We start from the raw sequence: 14,940 nt of genomic DNA, 5'->3' as shown, positions 1-14,940 counted from the left end.
TTGAAAGCTTTTCCTGGTTGAAAAAGAAAGCCTAGTCATCAAGGATATGCAGTGTGTTTCCAACTTGCTTGATAACATCATCTTCCCCACACTAACGCAGGTCATCCAGATCTCCCCCACAATCCCAGTCAACAGCTGTAGTTGTGAAAGGTCATTCAGTGTGTTGAGAAGGATCCACACTTGGCTGAGGTGCACAATGGGACAAGACAGGCTCCATCATCTTGCTATTTTATCAGTTGAAAAGGAAGAACTTTCTAAGCTGAGTCACAGTCAAGTGACTGACCGCTTTGCAAAAATGATAAATAGGAGGTAAACTTTAATGCTCATAAAATAAAAGAAAAACTTAGTTCAGGATGAGTTAAACTTTCCTCTGAACTAAAACTCTGAAACCTAGGAATTAATGATTACTTCAGAATGTGTATAAGGAAACTTTTTATTTTTAAAGTAAAAAGCAGTTTGCACAACTCTGTACTTTTCCAGTGAATTTAAGTCAATCTCATGGCCACAGGGCTGCCTTGGAGCAACAGTCTAAAATATGTTCTTCTGTTATTAAAGGATGAATATATGAACGCAAAGCAGGAAAATCCAGTTCACACAAAAAACATACTGAACATGTGAAGGGTGATTATGTTTAGAAGAGGTTGTTTTTTCCCAGTCAACTGAACTTTATTAAGTGTGTGTGTGTTTTACATGACTTCACACACTACAGTTCAGATGAAGTACATGGAGCTACATGTTACAAGAACTGTGATCAATATCAGTCCGCGGTATTGTGCAGTGTTTGCAGATTTCTTTCCTTTTAGCATGTTTGCTTAAAAGAACACAAATAGATATTTTGCTTTTCTTGATACTGATCGTATGAGTTACAATTTAGTATCCTAATGTTTTTATTCAACATGTTGCTAATAATGATTCCCAATACCCTTTTAGTTAATCTTTGTCCAAAATGTAATATTGTTTAACTGACTGGAGTGTCAAGGGCCAGTTATACTCCTGCAACAGTGCGTTGCTGTAAGCATGTCGGAGGTATGACATATTTTTTATTTATGGCCAATTTCGAAGCGTGGTCTGCGCTATGTTGTTCCATGCGACAACGCAAGAGGGGCAATAACGAACTAGCTGTGGGTCTAGATACGGCCGAGGCATTGAGGAAGTGGGTGTCAGGATTTGGTTGTGGTGTGATGACTCAAATGCAGAGGTAGGGAGCCAGAGGTGACTATCTTGATGATTTAATGAAGATAAAACAAAAAACTGAGGCAGGAATCCAAAACTCAAAACATGAAAACAAAGTCAAACAAACCAGAAACCATGGAGACATCAGGGGGGAAAACTATCAGGAGGAGGAAGACTCAGAGAGACGGAGTTGGAGTAAGTTAGACGAGGAACCAGCACTGAGGAACTGAACAGAGAGTGTATTTATTGAAGACTTAAACAAAGAGAGGACTAACGAGAAGATTGGGAGCAGGTGTGAACAGAGCAGAACAGGAAAGGGGCTTGGGAAAAAGGAGAACACAAGAGGGCAGCAGAGGGCAACAAATAAAAACCTGAAAACTGAAAATAACCAGAAAACACAACAAAATAAGAACTAAACCACTAAAACTAGAAAACATGGAACAAATTAAAACTGAAAACTCAAAAGAAAACATAACAGAACCAGAACTGTGACAGTGGGGGCAATTTTGTGCGACAACAGAGGGACATGAGGGCGAAAAAGAGCGGGGATCCAGGTGGAAAAAGGGTCCCAGTGTGAACACGAAGCTGGTCCATCTTTACGAGTCTTTTTCCTGAATCGCGGTCATACAAACAAAACAAAGTGGTAAGGTACCAAACAGGAAATACACAGTGTAGAGCAGATGTAGATTTGACCAATCAGATGCCTCCTGTCTGCGGCACTGTCTGCAGTCACCTACAATTTGGAAGGGGTGCAGCAAACACACACAGACAAGATGGTTTCTGAGTATAAATCAGCCATTAGTCACTGGGTGACAGTCGCTTGTTGGGCAACAGTGGCAATGAGTTTGCCCTGCAATTGAAGGGATGTTGGTTTGATCCCCAGCTGCAGCTTTTAGTGTCATTTGGGCAAGACACTTCACCTGCATTGTCTACTGATGGTGGTCAGAGGGCCCGGTGGCGCCAGTGTACAGCAGCCTCCTTTCCGTCAGTGAGCCCCAGGGCAGCTGTGGCTACAATATAGTTTGCCACCATCAGTGTGTGTGTGTGTGTGTGAATGGGTGAATGACTGAATGTGGTGTAAAGCGCTTTGGTCAAGTCTCCTGACTTGAAAAAGCGCTAAGAGAGTAGGCAGGCATTTACCATTTTATCATTTTAAGTAACATGATTTCATTATATTTATACAACAATATCTACTGTGTGATGGGATAGAGTCTTGTTTCTGCTGAGCTAAGAAAACAGGAACTACAGCTACCCCTGACCTCAGTGATATATTCACTAGATATATTCACTTCATTTTCTGTCAAAACTGAGACAAATCCTTGAGAGAATATTATTGGAACAATATGCCTGAAACCGTCTGCAGGTGGCTCACAGGTAAGATGTTCCTGTTGATAGCAAAGGGACTTCCCCAGGTTCCTGTCTGGTGTTTAGAAGCTCCACTTTTTCCAATAATTCTTTGGGTAACAAACATATACGCACAGGCCACATCTCTGAGTTTAACTGAGTTAATGTCAACAGTGTGCTTGTCTTGTATGCTTTCCTTGTCTGTGTACAGCATCTTATCACTAAGCAAATTCCTTGTATGTCTAAAACACAACTTGGCCATTTTACTTTCTGATTCCGAATCTTTATCATGAATATTTTAAAAGGTTTTGAAGAAAAAACTGAGGGAAATTTGTGTTTTTGCATGTTTATTATGTTTTTTTTTAATGTTTTTTGCAGGTAAAGCTTAGTTTGAATGTTAACAATTTTCCCCTTTGATGTTAAAACCTCTATTCAAGAATAACTACAGACACAAGCAGTTTGCGTATTAGTTGCATTTCACGAATGCAAACGGACAGATTAACGTCACTGCAGACTGGATGGATTATGGTAATGTGGAGAACAGGCCTGGCTCGTCGGAAAACTGCAGAATTAGGCAGATTATGGAAATATGATAGTCTGTATCTTGGAGTTGAAGTCTTTCCTTGGAATTAACTTTCCTTCTGTTTTCTCTTTGCTCCTTAGTTTTCCACTCAGCAACACCAACTCTTGACAGATGCAGTGAACCTCTATAAGATGAAATTCTTTTGCTCCTGCAATAAGCGATCAGACGATATATGTAGCAGACATTTGATGGGCATGGCAGGAAAATGCTCAAACTCTGTGGGAGGTTCTGCAAAAAGTAAATTGAAGTTATTGTTCTTGTAATGCTTTTTTAAGTCTACTACGGTCAGACATCTTGTTTCCATGATTCATTTTCACACAAAGGATGACAAGCCATTAATCAAGACGCATTCCTTCTCTTGTTGCGAAATGAAATTCTCAACCATAAAGATTAGCTGTAACTACAGGGTACTTTTGAGGACTTCCTCAGTTCTCAGGCAAACAGTTTTCAGTATCTCGGGTATCTTTTAATTACATGAAACTTACCTTCTGGGCAGATATTTGAGTTTAACAAAGGAACATTCTTGCCTAAAAATACCTTCACTCTTTATTTTGGGTCTTCTAAAGCAAAACATAGATTTTTTTACCTACATTTTTGCCACCATCATCCACCATGTCTGTCCGAGCTGACTGATCAGGTTTGACCCACTATGACTCAGAGAAAATGACTCACATGCCTGCTGGCATATTTGCTCCAGTGCAAAGTAAACTACTCTTTTCTGAGAATTAACAACGTTTTTCCTAAAAACCACTGCATGTAAAAGTATACTAGCTTTTTCCCATGGTGATTGATCTAACCTTTCCAAAAAAATACACCTGAACCAAATATCCAGGTCGTTTACATCTTTTTTTCACAATGTTAAATCCAATATCCTTTTCAGCCAAACCCTTAAAGAATGACAGATTGCTGTTAAATATATTTAATGGGGGCTGTAGATGTTTTACTCATGTGTAGGTAGATAAACCTGTAGAGGCTGGAATAATTGCAATATCACTTAAGAGTACAGAAAAGCTAAAATATAAGTGATATTATTTTTTATGCAAATGATGTTCAGTACTTTGGCAAACATCAATAGGAAAAGATAACTTGAATAAATGCAAAAATACATTATCCTATCCATACATGTGATAAAGAAATAACCTCCTAAACTCGATCGTGACTTAAAAGACCTCATAATGGGTTTTTGATCCATATGGAGCTTTTTTGTTGCATAGTCGATTGGTTTTATTTACATTGTAAGATTTTGAAGCCTTATGTTAGGTTGTGGCACAATAAGTAGAATTGATTTAACTGCAGAATTTGACCAGGCCATGGTCAAGCTATTTTTATTGCTATGCAGAGGTGGGTTTGCTGGTGTTTGATTTAGAATCGCAAACGGATCGCAGGATGATGAACCTCAGGATTTTCTGCAAGAGAGTTACATGTATCTAGCCTGACGTAGTCCGACTCAATTCTAGTCAGAATATGAGTCTGATCCTGCTCCATAGAGCTGTGATTATGGGGCGTGTTTTGAACGAACCAGGAAAAAAATGCCTCTGCACTCAATTGGATAGACCTACAACCAATAAGAGCAACGGAGTGCGTGATGTATGTTAAGCGAGGCATAGTTGTTGTCCACAAAAATCAAAGCGTGCAGTTTCACGCCTAGAATAAGAAGATGAGCCTTGATCGCGTTTCTCTGTTCCTCTTTTAAAATTAATTTGCTGTCGATATCTTCTAGAACAGACCTAATAGCAGAATCTACTCACCCAAACTCTCCAGCGGCAGCCATTGTTGTTGTCACCCAAGCGCGCTTTGGTCACGTGGTTGATAACGTTACTCTTGATCATCTGTCCATCATCGTATAAAGCCCGCCCTGACAATTTGATTGGATCGCCTGACAGTGGGCTTTAATACTCGCGCTACTATGGAGCAGAGCCAGACCGAACTTCCCCGAACTCAAACCTTGTGGGCGGGACTAAGTTCGGACTGGCACCCAGGCTAACATGTATCAAGGCCCAGGAGAAGAAAATGGCCCACGACATGACATGTGTGAATGTAGGTCTGATATTCTTTTTTCCAAGAGTACCATATTGCAGTAGCAGGATGCCATTATTTTTTTAAAAACTGTAAAAACAGCACCTATGACTCGGTTTGAGTTTCTCATCCACCAGTGTTAGACCGGTTGGGCCGGTATGACTTAAGGAGGGCCGGCCCCCGCACGCTGAAATTAGGATATAATCCCACCGGGCAAAAGGTATGGTTCATGGTATGGTTGGTTTAAGAATTAAGTCCACAGACTTTCCTCCAAAATTTCTGGAGTAGCCATTTATTTATTTATTTTGCATTTGATGGAACTTTATTAGCAGAAAGGCAGACGATCAAGTCAATTACTGTCAAAAAGATTGAAATAATGGTAGATATTAACTACTGAAAAGGTCCAGTCAGCAAAACATCAAGACGTGTTTTGGTAAATGTGAGATAGATAATTTGTGTTCTGTTTGATAAGAACCCAGTGCCTCTTTCCTGACACAATTTAGGCCTGTTGTATTAACAGTTGATTCATGGTAAAGTGAAGAGGACCCCCTTGGTCTTGTAATGATCTCGGCACTGATGCTCACTCACTCCATAAACCTGCTCGGCTCCAACCTTTCTGCAATCAGTGCTCACCAGCTTCACCTGTTCCCCCAACTATATAACCACCATCAGACCAGTCATTAGGGACAGATTATCTGATACAAACCCAGTAACACTAATCCTACCTCATCTTGTGTGCCTGCCTGTCTGTTACCTGGTTCTGCCTTCTATTACCTGTCTGATTCTGTTCTGACTCTGTCCACCTCTGGACCTCCGAATCTGTCTGACCAGACTGCCTACATTCCTCCCTCTGGATCACGAACTGGTAAACCTCCACACAACCTGCCTGCCTATTTTCCAGCAGCCTGCCTGCTCCTCTCAAACCCTACCGATCCCTGGACCTCTGAGCTCCAGCCTGCCCACCAAACAGGTTTTTAAACTGCATTTAAATGTCACTTATCTGTCTCAGTTGTATTATTACTCTTTGTTAGTTCTGTTGGGGCTGAACGCCTCCACAGCAACATCTCCGTTTTGTGTTTATATAACAAGGGATCGGGAAAATCCTTGAACTGCGTTGATAAGATATTATCACCAAAGGCTGTTTGCCTACTGACAAAGTCATGGTAATGGGTTTCGCCTTCAGTAAACACCACCCGGACAATAAAAAGAGTTTTTAAATGTTGTTTAACTCGTTCGGTTTTAAAAGTTTGATCTGAAGTATAAGCTTAAATGGAGTCTGGGTTCCTTCACACCTTGGAATTGAGCCAAATTGGCTTTTATCTTTTTAACATGTGACTTTCTGCCTGTTTTTGTGCTTAATTTTTTCTATATGCTTTACAGAAGCATTTATTTAAATGAGACCTACAGCTGACTGGTACCCCAGTGAAGACTCTAAAACAGCCACACAGTTCAAAGTGACTCAAAATCAATTTCTCTAGAATAACTGCAATACTAAACCTTATGATTTCAGACAGATTTTGAAGTCTTAGAACCACGGTATGGCTGAAAGTAGTAGATCATGCAAGTATCTTTATGTTCATGTTTTTTTTTAAAGTTCTCAGCAACTTTTAATAAATACTTCTTTGTTATTTTCCTCCAAACTATCAACTAACATCTGATCTCTAGTCTCGCTTCAACAAATTTCAGTCTTTGCTTTGAGGTTAGTTGAGACTTTTTTGTTGTAATTCTTTCTCTCAGGAAGAAAAAGCGACAGCGAATCAGCTTTGCGTTGTTCCACTAAATAAGGATTTCAGGTACACAGAGACAGATGGGTGTACGAGTATTGTTGTAGCTGTCACTCATCCCTCCAGATTCATTAACTTCCTGTTTCTAAACTGTGCTCCTCATCTTCTTGACCGTGTCTGATTAAATAAGCTGTCAGTCACGCGGATCTGCCCCAAGAGCTGCAATTACTCCAACATTATTACCTTAGTGCACGACACGGAGGCTTACAGACAGCTACAGTGCTGTCGGTGTTCTTTAATGGGAGCACAAATTAAAAAAAGGAAAAACTTTAATATCTGCGACAGATGATACTCCAGAATATTAATTTCTTTCTTTAACTTTGCAACTCAAAGTAAAGTGAAAGGTTGTGGCTTGACAAACGTAGCTCAGGTGCGCTTCTTATTTATGGAATGGAATTCAACTTTATTGTCATTCCACTGTGACAAGTACAGAGCAAGGAAATGAATTCTCTGCATTTAACCCATCACCTTTACTGTTCATTTACTGTTCTTTGTTAACCAAGAAATTAATTATTAATTTCTGTCACCTGATTTGTATGAGATGTACCCACCTGGACACATTTAGGAGATCTTGCTGAAAGCAAATCCGCCCTTACTGCCATCTTATTAAAGGGGTCATAGAATGATTCTATAGGGTATTTGGTTCTTGTTCTTAAGGTCTCTGAATAGGATGTGTAACATTGGTTGGGCTGAAAATGGCATATTAGCTGTTCTATGAGCCCTAATGCAAGCCTGGTTAAAAACCCCACAAATTAAATGACAGGTTTTCTTCCTTTTATGGAATGCTCATGAATATTTAGATGAGCTGTGCGCTGATTGGTTGGCTTACCACGAGCGATGCTGCTGAGCAAAGACGCCTCATAGCAACAAGCACTTACTCACTGAAACATTGAAATTGTTGATATGGTAGAGTGACCAGACGTCCTCTTTTTCCCAGACATGTCCTACTTTTCATACCTAAAAAAATGTCCGGAGGGAATTTCAAAATGGGATTTTCGTCGACTACAGCGCAGCACGTAGTCAAAACACTTGGGGCAATTGAACTGAGCCGTCAGCTCTGGTCTGGGAACCCTGGTGGACGGGGGCAGGGAGCCAGCGGGGAATGAAGCGACCGAACCCGAACCTGATGGTAGCCTGGACACAGGCGACCCAGAGCTTTCACCCCGCCCCTCCTCCGGCTGAGGACGGACGGCTCAAGGCTGTCTGCTGAAGCATTCCCCTCCCCAACACACACTTAGGCCAGTGAACCAGTGGGCTGGTAAAGTACAGGCCAGAACCAAATAAGGCAACATCCCCAAGTTTACGTCATTTTGAGGCTTTCAGGGCATTTTGATTTGCCTGTGTTATGTTGGAAGTTTAGATTTGTGAGATTTTAGGGGGAAAGGAGGCGTTGATGGGGTTTGAACTTCTCTTCCATTTCACCAATGGAACTGTCGTTATTCATTTATGACAATGTAAACTCTTTTTTGCGTTCTATGACCCCTTTAAGATCAGTTAAAGCTCTTTAAGAACCTTCTGATAATGATTCTCCCTGAGGTTCTCTAGAGTCACAAAGCCTCTGAAATGGGTATGTTTCTTCTGTCCTATCTATGCACCTCCGTTCTTTATAATGAGACATTATTGGTTTAGGCTTTATTGGTTTTACCAAACTTTGTGTTCCCAAACAGGTCCTATTCATCTGCAGTTCTATCTTGGTGTTATTGAGATGCTTTGTCGAAAATTTCAATTACACCCCCCTACCCCACCCCCACTTGTTTCCTGATCTACCGGTGGGTGTTGATAAACTGTCCCCTTAATCCAAAGAATTATCATCCAGAAATATCCCGTTTTTACTCGGGTTAAAAAAAATATTGATCTCAAACATTCTAGTGAGATAAAATTCAAAATGTGTGAAAAATACTTTTGCATAGCCCTAAAGCTTTTTAGCCCATGCACTATTTTTTTTTTCCAGGACATTTAGAACCTCAATAACTGTCATAAAGCATTGTCACTGGTTGTTTCTCCAACATGATGAGCATCAATCAATCTCCTACTGTAAGTGACCAATAAAATGAACATATCCACTGTATTCTACCACTACATTTACACCATCTTGTGTAAGAACTTGCTGGGACTTGGCTTATCTTCAAATAATAAAGATTTCCACATATTTTTTTTTAAATCTCCTTTAATCTCCTTAGCAACGTCAAATTTGGGGTTTAGATCAAGTTAAACTTAGTTATTAAAAATTATCAGCTGTATGAAAACAAACTGTTTTGTTATTAAATACTAAACTACCGGTAGTCATTTAAATCTAGAGCTCGGTGTCTTTGCAACATATAAACTATAACCTGCTCTTTTTCTGCAGTGTGGTAATTCAGCCAGCAGATGTCGCCACAGCCTTTTAAACTGAAGGCTATTTCAGGTTTCTGCTGTCATTTTTATCTACCGTACATAAACTGAGCTGGATAAAGTGTCAAAGTACTGCAGTCAAGAATAAAACTACCTTAAATTAATTTTACTCACAAAACAACAAAAGGTATCCATCCCAAGAAATTACTAAACTAAGAGTGAAGAAGGATTCTTTAAAAGACTCAAGTACTTGATACCATAACATCTGATTTGTCATTTCAAAGGTTATAAATTTATGATCAGATTCTGATGTTTTAAAGATTGAAATAAAGCAATTATACCAATGAAAGTAATGTGGACAACTACAATTGAGGAGGAAAAAAATCTTTCTAAATAAAAAAAAAAAGTCTACGTAAAACTAATAGTAAAATAATTACATAACATTAACTACCTGAGGTGACAATATATTCTTTTTATATAATTAATTAACTTTATTGATCTCAAACTGGAGAAATTTAGCTCTGCATTTAACCCATCCCCTTGGACAGCAGTGGGCTGCCATTGTGTGGCGCCCAGGGAGCAATGTGGGGTTAAGGGTGCTCAGAGACCCAGAGTGGCAGTCTGTGGGAGTGGGGCCTCAGGACTCCAAGCTCTATGCCCTAACCACTGGCCCACCATCTCCACTGTATATACCTCTATTAATGTTTATAACATTTACTGCCACATGTCATAGAAGGCTATGCAGAGAGAAGTCACATTAAAGGTGCCTTGTCACATACTGTGACTGTTAAATAAACACATCATCAACATTTAAATTATATACACCTACGGAAGAGGAAGTCAGAAATCTGGGATCAAACTCAGATTTCTGAGATTAAAGTCAGAATACTGACTTTTTTTGCTCATATTAAACTGAAATGAAATTTAAAACTTTACAATGAGCTTTTTTTGTTTTCAGTGGCCTTAATCATCTTCCGTATACAGCAAACTTTGTTCTGATGCTGTTTTTTAAATCTGAAAAAATTTTTCCACCAGGTGCTATCAACAGATATAAACATTGTTGTATGCTGTTTCCATCTGTAGACAGCTTATTAAAAAAAAAAAAAAACTTGATTGATGGTAGATATGTTATGATCTGTCATTTTTGTTTTTTTTGTTGGGTTTTTAGTTAGGCTTGAATTTATGTTATGTTTTTACTGTTAAGAGTTATATCTTTTATGAAATATTTCTTAGTCTTACTCTTCCTATTTATTGTAATTTTTTTGTTATAACCTATTCAGCAGTCCTTAGTCTCCTTTTTGTCATTCATAGTTTACAGTTATCTTTAGGTTATATTTTCCAGTTACTCTCCATTGCCCCCTAGTGTTGCCTTCCTTCCCATTGGATTTCTTCTAGTTTTTTCTCTGCTCACTTGTTCCCATTCAGATCATCACTCCAGTCTTTGTCCTTTTAGTCTCCTCCTCAGTGTATATATATGTTCCCTCTGCTGTTTGTATTTGCTGAATAATCTCTCTTCTGGTTCCCATGTTCCTTGGTTGTTTAATTTTGGACTTATACTTTGGCTGCAATAAATCTGCACGAAATCATTTCAGCCTCTGCATTTTGGGTCCAGCAACAAACTTCTCTTTTTACTGACAAAATATCTTAGTCATTATACACAATATAAACTATTCTAACTTTATAAATAACACCTCAAATGGTAAGTGAAGTGTAATTAATCCCCAACTCTGTACATTGTTAATCTTGAAGTCTTTAAACTGAACCAAGAGGTTTACTAAAATATTCCTTTTAAATGATTTTAACTTGATTTATTGGGATCTATTTTCGTTAAGCAAGCAGTAACTAATTTAGCCCTACATACATGAGGAGATATAAAAACATTGTGTGAGAATTCTGCTCAAGTAAAAAAAAAGATATTCAGTCATAAATAAGCAGCTGATTAGAGCTGCAACATTTCTCTGCTGAAGTAGATAGTTTCTCATAGATTGTACAGCCTTTGCTACTGAAGGTCAAAGAAAAAATAGGATAGTTTGTGTAGCCTAAAAGGCCTTCTGGATAGTAACATTTTAGGCCTAGAAAGAAATATTATTATAATTAAGATTATACCACCTTCAGATCAATTAATCAAAATAACAAACTGTCCTCGCAGCTACATCATTTGTTTATAAATTCAAAGGTTTATAGAGGCTGCTCAAACATACATTAAGTTTTACTCCTTATGCTTGTGATGAAGATGCTGATTTTATTAAGATGATCACGGACTGGAATCGCAGTGATCAATAATTCAGCTCTGACCCAACTCCACCTTCAACACGGTTATGACTCAAAGGTCTAACCATCACCTTTAGCCAGAGGTGCAGCATCAGCCTCTCGTCCTGCAGCTGCACCAAGTGGTGAGCTGAGGAGGATAAACATCAGCAGGGCTGCAGGCCCATACTTGGTTTAAGGTCCAGTCTCAGAATTACTTCAAGGCCTTATTTTGGGATTACTTCAATGAAATGGAAAAAAAAAAAGACAGCAAAGTTAGCAAAAATGTTTAAAGGGAGAGGAGAAGATAATATGTTAAAGAAAAAAGACTTGCTGCAACATTTACAGGGAGAGAAAGGTAGCAAAACAAACACAAAAAAACGTGCAAACAATCAGCACATCACTCAGAAACACATAATATTTCATACTTCCTTTTTCTGAGGGATATTAAACAGACTGGACTCTGCTTATCTACTCACAAATGTCCACAAGGTTTATGATTGATAGGGTGCTGTGTCTCAGCATGATGGTGTGATACTGGGGCTGCATGGCACAGGATAGCAATAACTTAGATTAGCAGACTCTTCCTCAAGAAGCTCAGATTGCTCTATAAATGGGTTAAAATACACAGTCTTACCTATTAATTGTAGTTTCCAAAAGGCCTCCAAAATAGCATTCAGTTAGGGAATATAAAATGTTTGGGTATTAACATAATTTTGAAACTTGTGGATTTTATAAAATCAAATCCACATCCCTCTATTTAACAAGTGGAAGATGATGTTGCTGGATGGAAATCCCTATCATTGATTAGCTAGGGTTGCTTCAATAAAAATGATGGTCTTGCCAAAAATAAATGACCTATTTTTTTTTTATGATTCCAGGGAAAACATCTCCAGACCTGTTCAAATCTTTGGAGTCTTCCCTTACCGAGTTTTTCTTAAAAGGATTAGATCTGCCCGACTTCCATCATTACCTGCTATAGCCAACAGGCTATCTGTAAATGGCTGAAAACGATTTCTGTTCAGTTTATTTATATAGCGCCAATGCATAACACATAAAGGCAATTTATAGTCAGATTATACAGTCAAATTGATTCAAAGTTTATTCAAATGTTTTCTGTTTTGTGTTCCTCTCATCTCATGGAGGTATGGAAGCAGGCTGTATATAGTATCAAGGAGAACCTTATGGTGACAGTGCTACTGGTCTGCTTGTGAAAGCAAAGCTGTTGTGCTGACATCTAGCTCTGGAATATCTATTCCCAGAGCTTTATTGGAAAAACAGGACAAAAAAACAAAACAAAAGCAGAAGAATCAGCGCTAGTTTCATTCATAAACCTGTTGAACGGCTAAGCTCCGCCCCTCTGGACGGAGTCAGGGAGGCGCCGGTGAGGAAGCAGCGTGTCAGTGTGTGAGCGCAGCGGGGTGACGGCTGGAGGCAGACAGGTAAGATCTGCACAGGTTCATCTCTCAGCAGCTCTAACTAGATCTATTTGAAGCGGTTCTATACAAACACAGTCTAATATCCGGAGTCTATAGAAAGCATGGAAGCTCCGCTCACCAGCCGCTCAGTGTTTCTCTAATAACCTTTAATATTTCCGTGTTCTCTTCATTATTTCCAGTTTTTATTCTACATAGGTTTTCTTTATTTGACAATTTAAAGTCGACATTATATGGAAACCCGAATACCTAAGCTTTAAGTTTGCGACAGGAAATAGTTGTATTTATTTATTTATTCACTATTTTGTTCCATATTTGGGGGAGACGTAAAACATATAAATGTGTATTATTTTTAGCCAATTGAAATAATAATAGATTTTTTTTATTACTGTAAAAAAAGGCGGTATTTATTAATTTATTATTTATATTTTTTATTTTTATTTTAGTTAATTTGTAGCTAATTTAACAGCTACAGGAACAGCTACAGGAACTCAATCAGGATGTTTTTGGTTTTATTATTTTTAATTAAATAAACTTTTTGATACACCTGAATCATTTCGAAATGCAACACATGTTTATTGTTTTTTTCTTTTTATTAACAACGTGTATTTTTGCAGTGAAATCTTTTGCATTCATCTTAATTTCCCTCTGGGTTCTAATCCTAATCCTAATTTAACGGCCTAACACATGATTTAAAAATTGAGTATTCCTGTTTTTAATCATATAACATGATATTAAGATTTTACGCCTATTAAAATATGTTTCATTTCATATGTATCTATATATTCCAGCTCTTCTGTGAAGGTTGTGTTGTTTTCTCGGATATATAAGCCCACTATATTATCCTCTATCAAGTAAAAGCAGCAAAACTGAAGTATCTTTAATGAACATTTCCTTCATATTCAGATAATTATTTAGTTATATAAAATGGGTGGTTTGGTTTTTACAGCATTGATGGTCTGTTAGTAGTTTCCTCCTCTGCAGGATATTCAGGAATAATAAAAAAAAGAAGTCAGTCACAGATGAGTGTCTGTTAGATTTGAAGGCTGAGACAGTAACCTCTTTGTAAAGCATGTCAGCATTCCTGAGGGGTTCCTCAGACAGGTGTGATTATAGTTTGACTCCTTAGTGAAAAATTTTCAACAGCAGAAAAGATATTTACAGAAACGGAGGCTTTGAGCCAATCAGGAGACAGAGACTGAGAACAGATTGAGATGTGATGAGCAGAGTCCAGTTAAAGCAAAACCAACAGGTTGAACTTTGACCTGATGTTTCTGTGTAGAATGTTCAGGTTCTAACAGATTTCCAGATTTTTGCATGTTTTAGACGACCCAGTTGACAAAGTTCCTGTCACTAAAACTGCACCACAGATCTTTTGCTTTCATGTAAAGGAGAAATAATTACAATAAAATGTAGGCATTAACAGATTTGATGCCAATCAGCTTAAAAAGTCCCCCTGAGACATAAAAAAAGAGCAAAAATTGAGGAACACCGACCATCTTCTAAGAAATGACTCCAATTACTGATTCTTTTATTCCATAAAAAGTTAATTAAGAGCGCAATTATTTGACCCCTGGAGGAGCAATCAGGCTAAATCTTTAATCACAGTTGATTAACTTGTCTTCATTACAGTTTTTTTGTTTCAGTTCACAATAAAGAGTATTATCCTTAAAAATACTCACAGATTTAATCTAAAATCCTGTTAAATACTGACCAATTTAATATGATAAAGAGCCAGATTCACACCGTCCAATTTAATTTATGCACTTATTTATTACATCAACTTTTATTCATTGTAACTTATTAAAGAATTTGATATTTTAACCCCCTTCAGCTCAGTTTGATGCAATTGAATTTGTCTTTTGCTAATAAATCAAATTTGATTCAATTAATCAATGAATCAATTGAATCAATTAGAATTTTAATTCAAACTTTTATAGCATAAACTACACTTGACAAACTGTGATTAGGCAGATTGTCTGAATTTGTTCAAACTGATTTAAGGCCTGGTAATTGAAACTGCAAA

General features: G+C 38.0%; 1 protein-coding gene across 2 annotated transcripts in view; it reads left to right on the top strand.

Moving 5' to 3' along the window:
- LOC107090620 (histone H2A-like) overlaps nucleotides 1–14,940 on the top strand; it is a 665,777-nt gene that overhangs the window by 609,956 nt on the left and 40,881 nt on the right. The window lies entirely within an intron of this gene.

This window comes from Cyprinodon variegatus, unplaced genomic scaffold, assembly GCF_000732505.1.
Source record: "Cyprinodon variegatus isolate N-32 unplaced genomic scaffold, C_variegatus-1.0 Scaffold303, whole genome shotgun sequence".
NCBI classification, from domain to species: Eukaryota; Metazoa; Chordata; class Actinopteri; order Cyprinodontiformes; family Cyprinodontidae; genus Cyprinodon; species Cyprinodon variegatus.
Note: the sequence above shows the minus strand (reverse complement) of the source record. Positions and strands in the feature narration are given on the sequence as shown.